The following is a 15,020-nucleotide window of genomic DNA, read 5'->3' as shown; positions in this document are numbered from 1 at the left end:
CTTCCCTTCACAGTAATTTTCTCTGCTCCTTTTTCTTTCCACCATCAATCTCTCCCTCGCTTTTATACTCTGGCTGAAAATGAATCATCCCATAAAATGAAGAAGGGGCATTATCACCATCTTCATCACCTTCTCCAACATCATTTCCCAATATACGCGATAGATTGGCTGTCGCCTGATCAGAATTGATAAGTTCCCCCTGTCAGCTTCGTCGAGCCTGTAAAGAAGATGGGAGTCCCTCAGTGAATAGGGTTCGTAAAAAAAAATAAAAAGATAAAATAAAACTTAAAAAAGTAGTTAAAGGGTTTTCTATTTCAAACTTTAAAAAGAATATATATATATACATATATATATATATATATATATATATATATATATATATATATATATATATATATATATATATATATATATATATATATGTATGTATATAGTATATAATTCCAAATAAATTTAAATATCTGTAATACAAAAAAAGCAGGAAAATATGTACAATCATGTAGTAAAATATAATCACATACACTGCTCATAACCTGCAACTGAGTGAAGTACATTAGTACATGGGTAGTCAGACGAAGGCTCACTTCTAGAGCAGTGAATAAGGAAAAGTTAAAATAGTGTAATTACCCTCTTTTCTTTGTCAGGGGTATTTTAGGTTATCTAGAGTTTTGTAACAAGAAATGGATGTGTTGCAAAAGAATTCTGAACAAAATTGAAAAATATTTTCTCATTTTTAGTAACCAAAACTTTATTAATGGTCTTGAACCACTGAAGTGCATTTTATTGATCATAGTTTATCGTAACATGCTAACATCTGTATGCAGTCACTTTTACACATTAAGAGTTCCGTTGTCCAGTATTGTACATATCTAAGGTAGTTGATTCTTACATGCATACATCTATGCACAATTATCCTTACGCAGGTATCGAGTTCTTTAAATAACTGATATAGTTGACAGCTGGAAGGTATTCTTTCATTCATGTAAACGTCAAGTTGGTGGCTTCAGTGTTATTGTTCAGAATTAAGGTAATTTTCAGTTTTATTATTGGAAATATACATCAAGTTTATACGCGATAGAAATATTCCTTATTACCAATATATGTGCCGTTTAAACCTTGATCTTATCATGACAATCCATTAGCAATTAAGTCGAAGTGTGCCCGATTCGACACTGCCAGTGCATAGTTGCGCATATGTTATTGTTTCAATAAGATTCATTAAAAACAAAGTATTAGAATAATCTTAAACGAGGAATCCAGACAAGTAAAAATAAAGAACCAAACATCGTTGACAAAAACAGAGAGATATAAAAGCTGAACTTCATCTCTCCCGGATTCCAAGTTCTTTAGTATTATCTACCGGTCCAGTAAGCAATAGCATTTTTTTCATTAGCTTTATATATCTACCATAACCCTAATGAATATGGGCGAGAACCACCCACAGAGCCTGCGAACCATGAAATGTGAAGGGCACGTAACATCCATCCTCCTCCGTACTTGTCCCGTACTCGTGGAGAAAACAGGACACATTGTTGCCAAGTTAAGTCCGCTTGACTGACTGGCTTCCCCAATCTACTTCGCGGGGGGTCCAGAGGGGAAATTCTATCGGCTGCCCTTTTCTCCGGTAATAATGACGAATTATCGAGAGTGAATTACATGCTGGGATAGATAGTTCGTTCGTTACACGGGGATATTTTTGGGGCTAGAAATTGCTCCCGGAGATTTTTAACAGATTATTGACGGTTATGTTGAAGTTACTCCAGGACTTTAGGTTAAGACAAATGCTCACACGTATTCGCTAGTACAAACACAAACGTAATACACACACACACACATATACATACATACATATATATATATCTATATATATATTATATATATATATATATATATATATATTATATATATATATATATATATATATATATATATATATATATATAGATATATATATAGCCTATTCTATCAATAGGATTACAAACCAACAGCCCTTCATCTTCCAAATCAGTGAGGAACTATTGGGCAGAAAATTCCAGAATAAGCTGCCACACTCAGCTCTATCCTGCACGCTGTTTCTCTAGGCACTAAAGCCTAATTGTTCAAGCACACCTACCACAAATCACAATTCCCACTTCTTTCAAGACTAACATTCCTAATGAGCAAAGGTACATGACACGGTAACCCAAACACATTTTGTAACCTGGAGCCAAAGAAAACAAGTAAATATGAACGAAGAAAGTACAGTAATAGACCAGCTTCTTAAGAGAATAAAAGTTATGAGCCAGGCAAAACACAAAAAACAGGAGAATTCAAAAATTTTGTCATCACAAGGTGGGAATAGCCACCGAGCTGTTAATTCAAAGATTTGTGATTTCTGTAGAGTTCATTTTTGAGAATTCGCCTGCATCCTGACGGGTACCACAACGTTTCCTGAAAAAAGGAGAAACACGCCTCTTGATCTCAACACAGAGAGAAGTCTCCTTGCATGGGGAAAGATAGGATTAAGAAATATGGTGAGACTATAGTCTGTCTAGAATGTCATGTAACATCGAGGAGGTTTGCGACGATGTCAAACTTCCTCAAGACTTTTAATCTGACTCAAGCTAATCCCAGCATCCTTCCATTACGGGTCCTTTAATACGGTCGTAGAATTTCCTTTTTAATCCCATAATCTGAATCTTTCCAGTCACACAAAAGCTGAATGGTTGTTGTGGATTAAGTTGACCTTGTGTTTCGAAAACAGCTCATAAAGTTGATTACTTTGTTTATTTTAAAAACATTCATGTAAAAAAAATTTTTTTAGGAAGAGTTCGAGCGCCATATAAAGTACGGGAGACAAGTAAGAGTCCTTTAATATATATCACAGTTTTTCTACAACTTTTAAGAGACCCATCTCAGATGAAAATAAAAATTTAACGTTCTGTACCCTTCGATCAATCTAGTTCAGTACAATACTGGAATCTTAATGTACTAAATGTTTTCGAGCTTTATTACTCATAAAGCTTTAACTTTTATTCTTTATATAATTTGAATTCTTATTGAATCAGTTTATATTTGAACATTATCAAATGTGTAGTCAGGTTCTTGAAGATATCTGTAGCCTGGCATCGTCATTCTCTTACTCTCTCTCTTACCATATTTGTTGTAGAATTGATGAATGTGCCAAACATCAAATATTTCATAAAATGATATTTTTCTCCATTAAAACAATTTCTTGGATGTTAGGATAATGAAACGATAAAATTAATAGACATTTTCTTTAAAATAAGGCACTGTTTTAGTATAAAAAAAATTGTCTCGGTTAACAGGAAGTAAATTCTCATATGAGGATGAAACCTCTAACATAGAAACAAGGAGATAAAACAAATGTATGCAGTGAAATCAATAAAGATTTTTCCCATAAAATAAATTGTTTATAAAAATATGTGTTGTTTACCATCACAGGATAAAACTAAACAACAAAATAAAACAGAAGTTTTCATTAAATTAAATCAAGATAATCTTCCAGTGTTTTTCAGAATTAATGTGTACTGTGCTGTTCTTCATCAGATGAAGTTACTTCTATAAAAAATGAATCAACAAACTGATTCACAGCAATATCATTCTCTGTGTCTTTTATAATGACGTTCTCAACATGATTAACGGCATTTTTCCAATTTTCTGCTGTCACGCATGACAGTGCCTCTTGCAGCAAAGATGTTAGCTCTGCCATTTTAAATGTATTCCTTTTGGCTACATAGTTTTTAACCTGCGCCCAAATGAGTTCAATTGCACTATAATGGCAGTGATAAGGTAGCAGCCTGACGACCTTGTGGTCTTTTTCCAAAGCTATCTTGTCGATGACATATTTTGGAGCATTCATATGTTTCGCTGCTTTCACCATTTCAAGCAATTCACACTTCGTCAGATATTCTGGGGGATTTTCACCTTTATTTCTTAACCAGTCTTGGACCGCTCCTTTTGTGCTTGCCATGGTAGGAGGTCTGTCACTTTGCACTGAATGGTATGATGCGTTGTCCATAATTATAACGGACTGTCGTGGTATATTGGGTATGAGCTGCTCTCGGAACCATTCTTCGAATACAATGTGATTCATTTGGTGGTGATAGACACCGTCGTTTTTTGCTTGGAATACCAACTGTGCACCTGGCACGAATCCTTGCTCAGATCCAGCATGCAAAATGATAATTCTACTCCCTTTCCCGCTTGGTGGGTTTATTCCAGTTGCTGCTGTCGGACTTTCATCCATCCAACACTTGGTGACTGTATAATTCTGATTAATCCAGGTTTCATACAGAAATATTAAAGACTTATTTCCTGTACCCTTAATATTTCTATTTCACTTAGGAACTTGGTCCTGGCACTTGCAATATCACTTCTCTCCAGTAGAAATTTCCGCCCGTTAACTCTTCCGTATTTAAATCCAATTTCTTTAAGTATCTTACGTAAAGATTCTCTGCATCCACTAAATCCAATAATTTCTTTTACTTCAAGTAGAATGCTATCCAGCGTTGGATTATCCTTTCTGACGTAATAACCGAGAACTGTCCTTCGTAAAACGCACTGATCAAATCCATCGATGTTGGTTAAAAAGTTAAGTATATCTTACTTTTACCAGACCACCGAGTTGATTAACAGCTCTCCTAGGGCTGGCCCGTAAGATTAGATATTGTTACGTGACCAGGAACCAATTGGTTACCTAGCAACGGGACCTACAGCTTATTGTGGGATCCGAACCACATTGTATCGAGAAATGAATTTCTGTCACCAGAAATAAATTCCTCTGGTTCCGCGTGGGGCGAGCCGAGAATCGAACTTCGGACCACCGAATGGTAGCCGAGCTCGAAATGCCCTCGGCCAGTTGGTGGTCTTTACCTTTTCTTTACGTTAAAAACGGGGGCTTCATTTTCTTCTACGCTGTCTTTTCCTTCCTTACAAATGCGATATATCGTACTTCTGCATTGCTTAGTTGCATCCATTGTACGTTGTACTGCCTTGTCAAAACCATGCATAAGAGTTTTGTTTTCTTTCTCCCTTTTGAAGTACTCGTGGACATTGAATATGACTTCCCGTGTCTGAGCACTTAATTGCTGCCGTGGGGAGCCTTCCATCTTAACCGTCACGCTTGGGTATCAGAACCAAAGTGATAAGCTGCTTAACCTTCCTGACCTGAGAGAGAGATGTGGCAAAGTGTATGCCAAATCTACACTTTTTTCGCCTTAAGTGAGATTTAACGAATGAAATTGGCGCAAAGCGGTAACGTCGGAAACCTACTCTGTTTCATGACATTCTGGACAGATTTATAGATCATGTTCTAACACAAGCTTCATTTTTACCATAAGAATTTCATTTCATCATTAAGTTTTCTAACTTTCATTCTCACATCAGGGACTTGTTTTAAGAAGCAAAGGGCCAGTGAATAGGGTAGGTCAGGAAAACCCAGATCAACTTGGACACCAGATGCACTGATGAATGTCACATTGTCTGTGATGGAGTAGGCAAGGAAAATATTTAAGAGGCTGCAACTGTCAGTGTTGATATGAATCTCAAAAAATGAGCAAAGTCAAATAATAATTTTCAGTTACTAGGAACACTAATTGCACGAGCTTCTGATGCCCCTGCACGTAACACATTTTCACATATTTGCAATTTTCAAGACCCAGACATCATTCCTTCTCGGGTTAATCCAACTACTAATACTTGATGAGTCATGCTCAGTATTTCAGCTATCAAGTCTCAAAAAGGCATCGAAGTTTGTGAACAGGACCGGTAACCCCAAGTTGTGAGAAGAGGGAACCTCATTCCACATTGTTCAAAGAACACAGACTAGTTCTTCATCCTGAGTATGTAGTTTTTTTTCAGAAGAAATTCAGATGTCTACGTTTCCCAAAATAAATTTGCTGTTAGGAAACTGCCTCATAAGTTCAACCTCACTGCCAAGGATCAACCACTTAAAACATCTCGAAAGATCTCATTCCCATGCAGTCTGTATGAGAACCCTGACGGGTCAAATTTACTCCCAGTGCGTTCAAGAATTGAGGCAGTTTTAACACATACGGCTGCAAAACTCATCAGAAGGGTGCATGCATTTTGCTTAGATTGTAGAGAAGCTCTGAACTTTTAGTCAACGACAATGTAGAGCAAGCACACACAGCAAGTTGAGATTAGCAGTATATTATATTTCAAAGCATGACATGAACGCCGAATTCCTATTAATGCAGAAAACCTAGAAGTGTTCCCTGTCCTCTTCAGATAAAAGTATCATTAAAGATACAAGTAAAAGGCACCTCATAGTTACATAGTTTGTTAAAGAGTAAATGTCTAAGCCCTCCAACCCTATAATCAGATGCAAACACCCAGATTTTCCTTAATCTGGCTATGCTGCATTAGATAAAAGAATACCTAAGAATATTCAGCTCAAACAAACAGCAATGTTTCAACACAAGAAAAAAGGGACTTTGCTTCCGGAAAGGTTTTACCGAAATCCAGCAACTCGAGTCTCTAAGGACATTCCCACCTTCGGTGAATGGAGTCTACATATGGACGACGATGGTATCTGGTAACCATATTGATTTTTCTCAAAAGATGTTGGAGAAATTTTTTACATTTGACTGTAAATGCATTAGAGCCAACATCCAGCGCACTGGGTTATACAAGTATACAGGTGCATGTGTCAATGACATTAGATTGTCATTTGATCTTGGTAAGCAGTTGTGTTTTCTAAAAGTATCTACCCATATGTGACTGATACTAAGTATACTTTTAACTCTTATGAAAAATACTTTACCGTTATACTTTACTGTTATAAATATCAGTCTCCTAAGTCTTAGTAACTGTTTTCTCTTGTTACTACTTTACCAGTCTTAGTAACAGTTTTCTCTTCTTACTACTTTACCAGTTATTTTCCAGTAACTCTGTTCATTTATTTGATACGGACCTTAGGGTTTCATTACTGTACTTGCAGCTTCGGCAATAATTTTTAACGGTTGTTCTAATCTTCCATACACAGTGACCCATAAAGTACCTAATTATGTTTTACCCTCAGGAAAACTACAGAATATAACTATTGGAAAAGCATTCTGTTTAATTAACAGAAAGAAAAATTATATTTTATTGACAGCACGTAGATATACCCCTTGAACTAACCATCTTCATAAGTAACACGAGCCCAGCATTTGTCTTTTTCCGAAGCAATGTACTTTTGGGGGGCGAACTCCCATTTCGATGCAAGCAAGGTTAAGACTTCAGAATGTTTGGGAATACGGAAGCAGTTTCCAACCCAAAAGTGGCTTCGTCCTATGTAATTACGCCTTTATGAGTTTCATACGTACAGTTCATGACGGGAGAACCTGCCGATAAATAGAATTTTTAGCAAGAAACTAACAATATTTTAAAATTATATAGTAATGGAATTAAAAAAAAATTAATAAAAATCTGAACTTTAGCTTTAGAAAATTTGGAACATTTATTAAAATCGTTTGACCAAATTTGAGAACAGATTATTAAATTCATATGGAATTATTATACAATAAATTCTAAGGGAATTTAGAGTACTTATTACAATAATTACTAAATATAATAGTACTAAATTAAATATTAAGTCTTAAAACTTACTCTGCCACATTTCTAAAACACCAAGATACAACCTCTCTAAATTAAAGAGATTTGAGTAACAGTTCCTAATAGCAAGCCCCTCTTAGCGTACGGTAGACCGAAGTCTACCGTACGTCTGGAGTGTTCCTCCCCCTCCAGGGGCTTTGCCCCTGAAGGGAAAGGATTGGGCTTGCAAAAATTGGTTAAGGGATACTTAAAAAACGAAATGGACTTACCCGATGAATCTGAAAAGAAAAATAATTACCAAAGGAGTCCTGGGAGAACGGATTTAAGTCTGTTCACGTTCGAAATCCGGATCCAGACGCTCTACTCCAGAATACGTAACAGTGAATTATCAGCTGTAGCTCCGGAATCTTGAAATAAAACAAATTATAGTGATTACAATGTAACAATGTGGTATACTTGAACTAATGCAGATGAAGTCATCCCTACAATATACTAAAAATAAACTTGAAATAAATTATAGTGACTACATTGTAACAACGTGGTATACTTTAACTGAAATAGATGAAGTCATCCCTACAATATACTAAACCATAAAAGTGAAATAAACAAATTATAGTGACAACACTGTAACAATGTGGTATACTTAAACTAAAGTAGATGGAAGTCATCCTTATAATAAACTAAAAAATAAACCTGAATATTTAATTTAATTCTTACCAACATCCTACAACCAATAAGTTAAAACAATAACAGCCATAATTACCATACAACGAGAAGCACGCAACTTCAGCTCACCAGGATCTCCAGATTTTCAGTCTCGTCACTAACGTGGCCTCACAAAAACTGAGAATCCTTAGTACCACTGTACCGGTATTACAACGACAGTCCACGTTTCAAATTCGAGGATAGTAACAGCTAGAATTGGTGTTTCGAGCAAGAACTATAAGCTATTGCTCAAACCAGTGGTTGTTGGTGGTTACGTACAGAGTATGATTTTTACGCTCTCAAATGTCTTCAGAATATATCGTGACAATAACTTTATATTACTAAAAGACAAATGAACACTGAACCAATGAATCACTGAAGTGACGTAACAATGATGACGGACTAATTTAAAAAAAAAAGAAAAAAAGCTGAAATATATCTCCCGGTGAGGAAACCCAGCAGGAAACAAGAGTAAAATATCAAGTCAATTGAATGTATCTGAAAATGATGCGATTTTAAAACTGTACGTATAGAAATTACTGATTTTTTTTACCAGATGCGTACGCATTTGTAATAACGTCTTTATATCTCCACAGTTTATGGATATTTTTGTCTCTATGAAGCCTTGAGATCCGATCGGGAAGGAAAAAGACAATTTTAAAAATGATTCTTCCCGTTATGCACACCCCTTCCATTCCCCCTTGCCTAGATGGGAAATTTCTTCAGTAAACGTTGTATAGTTAGCTCGACCGTCCAAGCACTCATGCAAGAGTCCGTGTTGGATGTCCCTCTTACGTTATTTTTTCGTGTTTGCTTCTCCTGTGTTTTGTATTTCTCACTTTGTTTCTTATGGTATTAATAAGTATTAACAAGTAAGTGGAGTGACTTTACAAATCCTATTAAAAGTGTTTATTGTAATTGATTACTTCCACCACTTATACCGTAAGACATGATTTTGCTTATTGTAGTTAAGGGAACTCATCCACGTTATAATTAGAACCATGACTTACTAAAAGTATACCTTAGTTTAACCAGACCACTGAGCTGATTAATAGCTCTCCTAGGCCTGGCCCGAAGGATTAGATATTGGTTACCTAGCAACAGGACCTACAGCTTTTGTGGGATCGAACCACATTATATTGAGAAATTCATTTCTAATCACCAGAAAACCATGACCTGTATAATAAATCATTATGGTAAGGTGTTTTAAACTGAAATGACATGTTACTGTGACTCTTTACTTAATAAACACTGGGACATCACTCTAGTCTTCTGTTCGTGTTGAGTAGGCCGTTGCCTCCCGTAGCTTGACTGATTGATTGATTTATGAAATCTAGGCAGTCAAACCAACAACAAGAACTGGGGTACTGTCGGCCATTCAGGGCAGTGGCGGAACTAGGTCATTATGGGCCCCGGTGCAAAATGTTTGAGTGGCCTCTATCATGAAAAGCAAATTAATTGCCATTTAATGATGATACTATAGAAATATATAAGAATAAAAACTACTACTACTAATGCTACTATTACTACTATGATCATCATTATCATCATTTATATTTTCATTATTTCTATTACTTAAACATGTTTACAAGTATATTGCCAAATCCATCTACTAAGACATTATGATTGGGCCAGATGGGCCCCCAATCACAGTGGGTCCTGGTGTATTGCCCTTCCTGCATCCCCCAGTGGTTCAGCCACTGATTCAGGGCTTAAGACAGAGCAAAGAAGAAGTTAGAGTGGTCGGTTAGCAGGATAAAGAAATCGAGAAAATAAAGGGTATTAAGCTCACGGATCTAATCATGGAAACTCGGAGAAAACCTCTCGGTGGCACTGGGTAGGATTAATGAAAGGTAGTGGACAACAAGATTGAAGAAAGGAAGTGGGAAATGGGGGGGGGGGGGGGGCGGTAGATAAGAAGTGTGTGCAGCTAGGTGCCCAAGGAACGCTGCATAGATAGCAACGCTTCTAGTGCACCACGTGAAAGGCACTGCCCTGTTACCGGGACTCTGTGCCCTAGGTAGGTGATAAAAGTCAAGTCATGGAACAGATGATATATTTTCCAAAATAGCTCTAAAATTTCAATTGCCTGATGGTTACTGTCCCATTGAACTATTACAACTATCATTTTGATTTCTAGTGTATTTTTACGGCCTTATTTCTCTGTCAGGTGAGAGAAAACTGAACATAGTAAAATAATTTCCAAGAGGTAAAAAGTATATCCTGAAAAATTGACATTACATACCAATTTCTTAAAAGGTGAAATGTAAATTGTCCTGAGACCCTAATATGTATTAGATAAAGAACCAAAGCATAAACTGGAAACAATAACAATAACTAAGTTAAAACGAAATTTTAACTGAGGTCAGAGTAGAGCCTTTCATAAGTTTAAGAATACTTTCACTAAGTAAAAACACACAAAGACGTCAACTTGACCTTCTAAAGGTGCGTCCACACGGTCGAACAATGTCCGACGGGCAAACATTGTTACCAATTAACAATTGTCTGCCGGTCTTTGCCTTGTGAGCAGAGTAAAAACAGTGTTATACAACCTCATCTGGTACCACTGATTGTTGCCAAATGTACTTCCACCGTTTCAACGCTTATGACGTCATCCTGCTTCGCCTATGATATGGTAACAATGTTTGTCCGTCGGACATTGTTCGACCGTGTGAACGCACCTTTAAAGATGAAATAAAAAATGGGAAGTAGACGGTGAATCTGTCAATGATGTACCAGCAATTTTTTCCATCAAGTAAAATAAGAAAAAAATACGTATTTTTCAATTTAGAGATTTGCACTGTGGTAAATATTGGAATAGAATTTGTCTGGAGGTAAAACTTGATAATGACGAGAAGAGGAATCTAAGAAGAAGAAGAATAATGTCTTTGGCTAAACGTGGGCACTTTCAAAGACATAAACTTAACCTTCTAAGAGACGAAATAAAAAGTGGAAAATAGACGGCGAATCTGTCAATAATATGTCAGATGAAACTTTCTCTTAAGTAATATAAATAAATTTTGTTTAAATCTATTTTTCGAGGCAGACACTTTCACTGAGACAACTTTCTATAGAACATCTATAGAGGTAAAACTTGATAGTGATGAGAAAGGAAATCTAAGACGTAAAAAAAAAAAAAAAAAAAAAAGTCCCTACTGAGGTAAAAGCGTAAACTTTCCTGAAGATGAAAGTAAAATCCCAAATAAAGAAACGCGTAAATCGGTCACATAAGGAAAAATAGAATCCCACGTGGAATTACAAAAGAAGACTGGCTCTGCTTCTGTGATGAAATATTTAGTAGATTTCCACTACATCATCTGTTCTGTCCAAAGGATCCTGTTCAGGACCATTAAGTAGAATATCCCCGTAGGGGGGGCAGTGTCGTCAGCGGACCTCACGCGGCGCACTGTAAGCATTACTTCAGGTTCTTTGCAGCGTGCCTTCGGCCCCTAGCTGCAACCACTATTGTTCCTTTTACTCTACCTCCTTTCATATTCCCTTTCTTCATCTTACTTTCCACCCTCTCCTAAGACTTGATTCATAGTGCAACTGCGATGTTTTCCTCCTGTTACGCCTTTCAAACCTTTTACTGTCAACTTTCATTTCAGCGCTGAATGACCTCGTAGGTCCCTTTGCTTTGCCTTTGGCCTAAATTCCGTATTCATTCATTAAGTAAAATATGAAATGATAACAATAATAATGGTCATAGTAAAGAGGCAGACTGGTGGTTAGGACATTTTCCTCACCAGCAAGAAGACCAAGAGAGAACGAAATAGTCGGGCTCCGCTAATGATAGATAGTCAAGCGTAGTGGTTCGCAAAGAACAGTGGGAAATGGGGAATGGTAACCTGATGCCAATAATTTTGATGAGGACCAAGGCTAACACCCTCGGGAAACACGCCATTAAGGAGATAAGGCATATGGTGAAAATGGCAATAAGAATACAGAATGTTTAATGTTCTTAAGTTAAGTATATCCTAGTTTTACCAGACCACTGAGCTGATTAACAGCTCTCCTTGGGCTGGCCCGAAGGATTAGATATTTTTACGTGGTGGCTAGGAAACAATTGGTCACCGAGCAACGGGACCTACAGCTTATTGTGGGATCCGAACCACCCTACATCGAGAAATGAATTTCTATCACCAGAAACAAATTCCTCTGATTCCACGTTGGCCGAGCCGGGAATCGAACGTCAGACCACCGGATTGGCAGTCGAGCGCGAAAACCACTCGTCCAGCGAGGAACTGCTTAATGTTCTTACAGATGGTAGATTATGATTCTGTAAAGAAGAGGTATTTCGTGAAATGAGGAAAAGTTTGAATATTTTATTCTTTATTTTTATAGCATTAATGTATCCAACCGTGCCTTAAAAACGCCGTCTGAAGATTGGAATGGTATAGAAAGCCCTTCCAAAAGTACTTTTTGTAACATTAATCATCCACCATTCTTACAGATGGTGGATAATGGTTCTGAAAAGATGAGACTCTTCATGAAAATAGGAAAAGTTTGAGTATTTTATTCTTTATTTTTATAACAGTAATGAATCCAACCGTGCCTTAAAAACACCGTTGAAGATTGGAATGGTATACAAATCCCTTCCAAAAGTACTTTTTGCATCATTAATCTAACGTCAAATGAAACAAAAACTAAATCATTCTTTTGATAATCAAATAAGCAAGGCAATAAACCTTTAATCACATTAATGAATTTAACAAATAAAAAGAAATGTCGGAGTCAAAGCTCGAGTACACGAGGACAAAGGGAAAACGAATCAGTAAATGGAGAAATAAATAAGCGAAGGAATAAAAGAGCGGCCGAAACGCTCGCCGAGGACGCGCCAGCATCCCGATGCAGCAAAACGACGAGCGCTAATCCACCGCACCTACCCGTAATAGAATCGACAGTGCCAACATTTTTCTTATCAATAATTAAAGTGAATTTGCATGGTCATGAATGCATTATGAAGGCAGCAGCAGCAGCAGCAGCCGGACGAGGCGACCGTTTGTGGTGATTATTGAATTGTGATATAACTGACATAAAGATCTGGTGCAGTCAGGCGAGAGATTGAGGAGGGGGTGATGGCCTGGTGAGAGAGAGAGAGAGAGAGAGAGAGAGAGAGAGAGAGAGAGAGAAGGGTCACACTGGAGGGCGGTGAAGAGAGAAAGGGTGGAGCGGGATAGCTGATTGCAGAGGGGGAGAAATTGTTGATTGATATGAACAACGTTTTCAACAGAAAGTCGATGACAATACGCCGGGATATACTTATTTCTTAGGGATTCAACAGCGCGCTGGTTCCTTCCCTTTTTGGCGCCATTTCTTGATTTCGTTTTCCTCTCTCTCTCTCTCTCTCTCTTTATTTTTAAGAGCGTGGATTTGATCATTCCTTCCCTTTCCTTTTTTTCTCCTCTTGCAGATAACTTATTATCTTTTTCTGGTGTTAACACGACGCGAAAAGAAAATTGTCTGCCAGAAAAGTGGGAGTGTGTGCTATGGAAATTTAACAGACAGACCTTCGCAGTGATTGGAAGGCTCTCTCTCTCTCTCTCTCTCTCTCTCTCTCTCTCTCTCTCTCTCTCTCTATATATATATATATATATATATATATATATATATATATATATATATATATATATATATATACATTGCATAACTGAATCACGAAAATACGAAATATATAAATAAAGACAAAATCCACGTAAGAAAGAGAAACGATGGAGGTCTGCAAGGCCTTTCGACTCCTTGTCCTTTACTCAGTCTGCTGAGTAAAGGACTAGAAGTCTAAAGGCCTTGCAGAACTCCGTCATTTCTCTTTCTTTCGTTGATTTGGTTTCTATATATATAATAATATATATGATATGTGTGTCTATCTTTACTTAAACACGTGAGGTCTGAATGATGAGATGAAAAATCTCAAAGACGATAAGTAGTGTGAAACGAATTGAAAAGATAAGAAGTGTGGATATTCATATGGATGAGAGTTTTTGGAAATGGTTGGGTCAAGAGGAGAGAAAGGACAGATATAAACTAGTTTCAGGAGAGTTGTGTGAGAGAGAAAAGCACTTGCGAGGTAGAGGTGAAGGGCGCAGCGTGTGCAGGAGGGTTTGATGTGCTGCTGATGAGCCCTCTGCGTATAGACGTTCGCAGCCGCTAATGTTGTGGAAGCTCTCTGCTCACGGTTTCATCCACATTTCAGTTGATGAAATAAGAATTCAGCATGTACCCTTGTATTATTCTCTCTCTGACGCCATCCTTTGCTCGGGTGAATGGTTTATAATTAAAATTAATTTTTTTTTTTATCTGCAATGCATATAATTACATGAATTACAAACATTTGAAAAGAAATTACAAAATTGCAAAAATAGAATCTTACTCAACACAGGCAGTCTAAAGTAAGAATAGTTTCCTCTGCTTCATAACAGGTAATCATGGTGTTTTCCTTGCAGTCTATCAGTTCTTTAATCAAATTGATACTCGATTTATTTTCACAATCATCATTTTTCTTGAGTAACTGTTTAATAATTCTCACAGTAATATTGTTATGAAACTTCTTAACTTCTCACTTCATTGACACCTTTACGACGCTCCTGTCGCTACAAAACCTTGATTCCAAATCGAAGATAGGAATTAGTTTGACAGTGACCAAAACCACTTGGTTATTAAGGGAGGTTAAGGTTGCCTCACCTTGACCCCCCCCCCCCCCACCAGTCCCCCCAATACCACCAAAAAAAAAAAGAATGAAAACTATAAAGTCACCT

General features: G+C 37.1%; 1 long non-coding RNA gene across 1 annotated transcript; it reads right to left on the bottom strand.

Annotated features, from left to right (window-relative positions):
* Positions 1-7,066: 7,066 nt before the first annotated feature.
* LOC135196060 (uncharacterized) lies at positions 7,067-8,423 on the bottom strand. The gene is made up of 3 exons (XR_010310312.1): positions 8,324-8,423; positions 7,830-7,967; positions 7,067-7,349 (listed from the first exon to the last, which is right to left on the bottom strand). It is a non-coding gene; the product is annotated as an uncharacterized LOC135196060 (long non-coding RNA).
* Between the last annotated feature and the right edge of the window lie 6,597 nt (positions 8,424-15,020).

Source organism: Macrobrachium nipponense, chromosome 17 (genome assembly GCF_015104395.2).
Source record: "Macrobrachium nipponense isolate FS-2020 chromosome 17, ASM1510439v2, whole genome shotgun sequence".
In the NCBI taxonomy this organism is placed as follows: domain Eukaryota; kingdom Metazoa; phylum Arthropoda; class Malacostraca; order Decapoda; family Palaemonidae; genus Macrobrachium; species Macrobrachium nipponense.
This window is presented reverse-complemented; position numbering and strand designations above follow the sequence as displayed.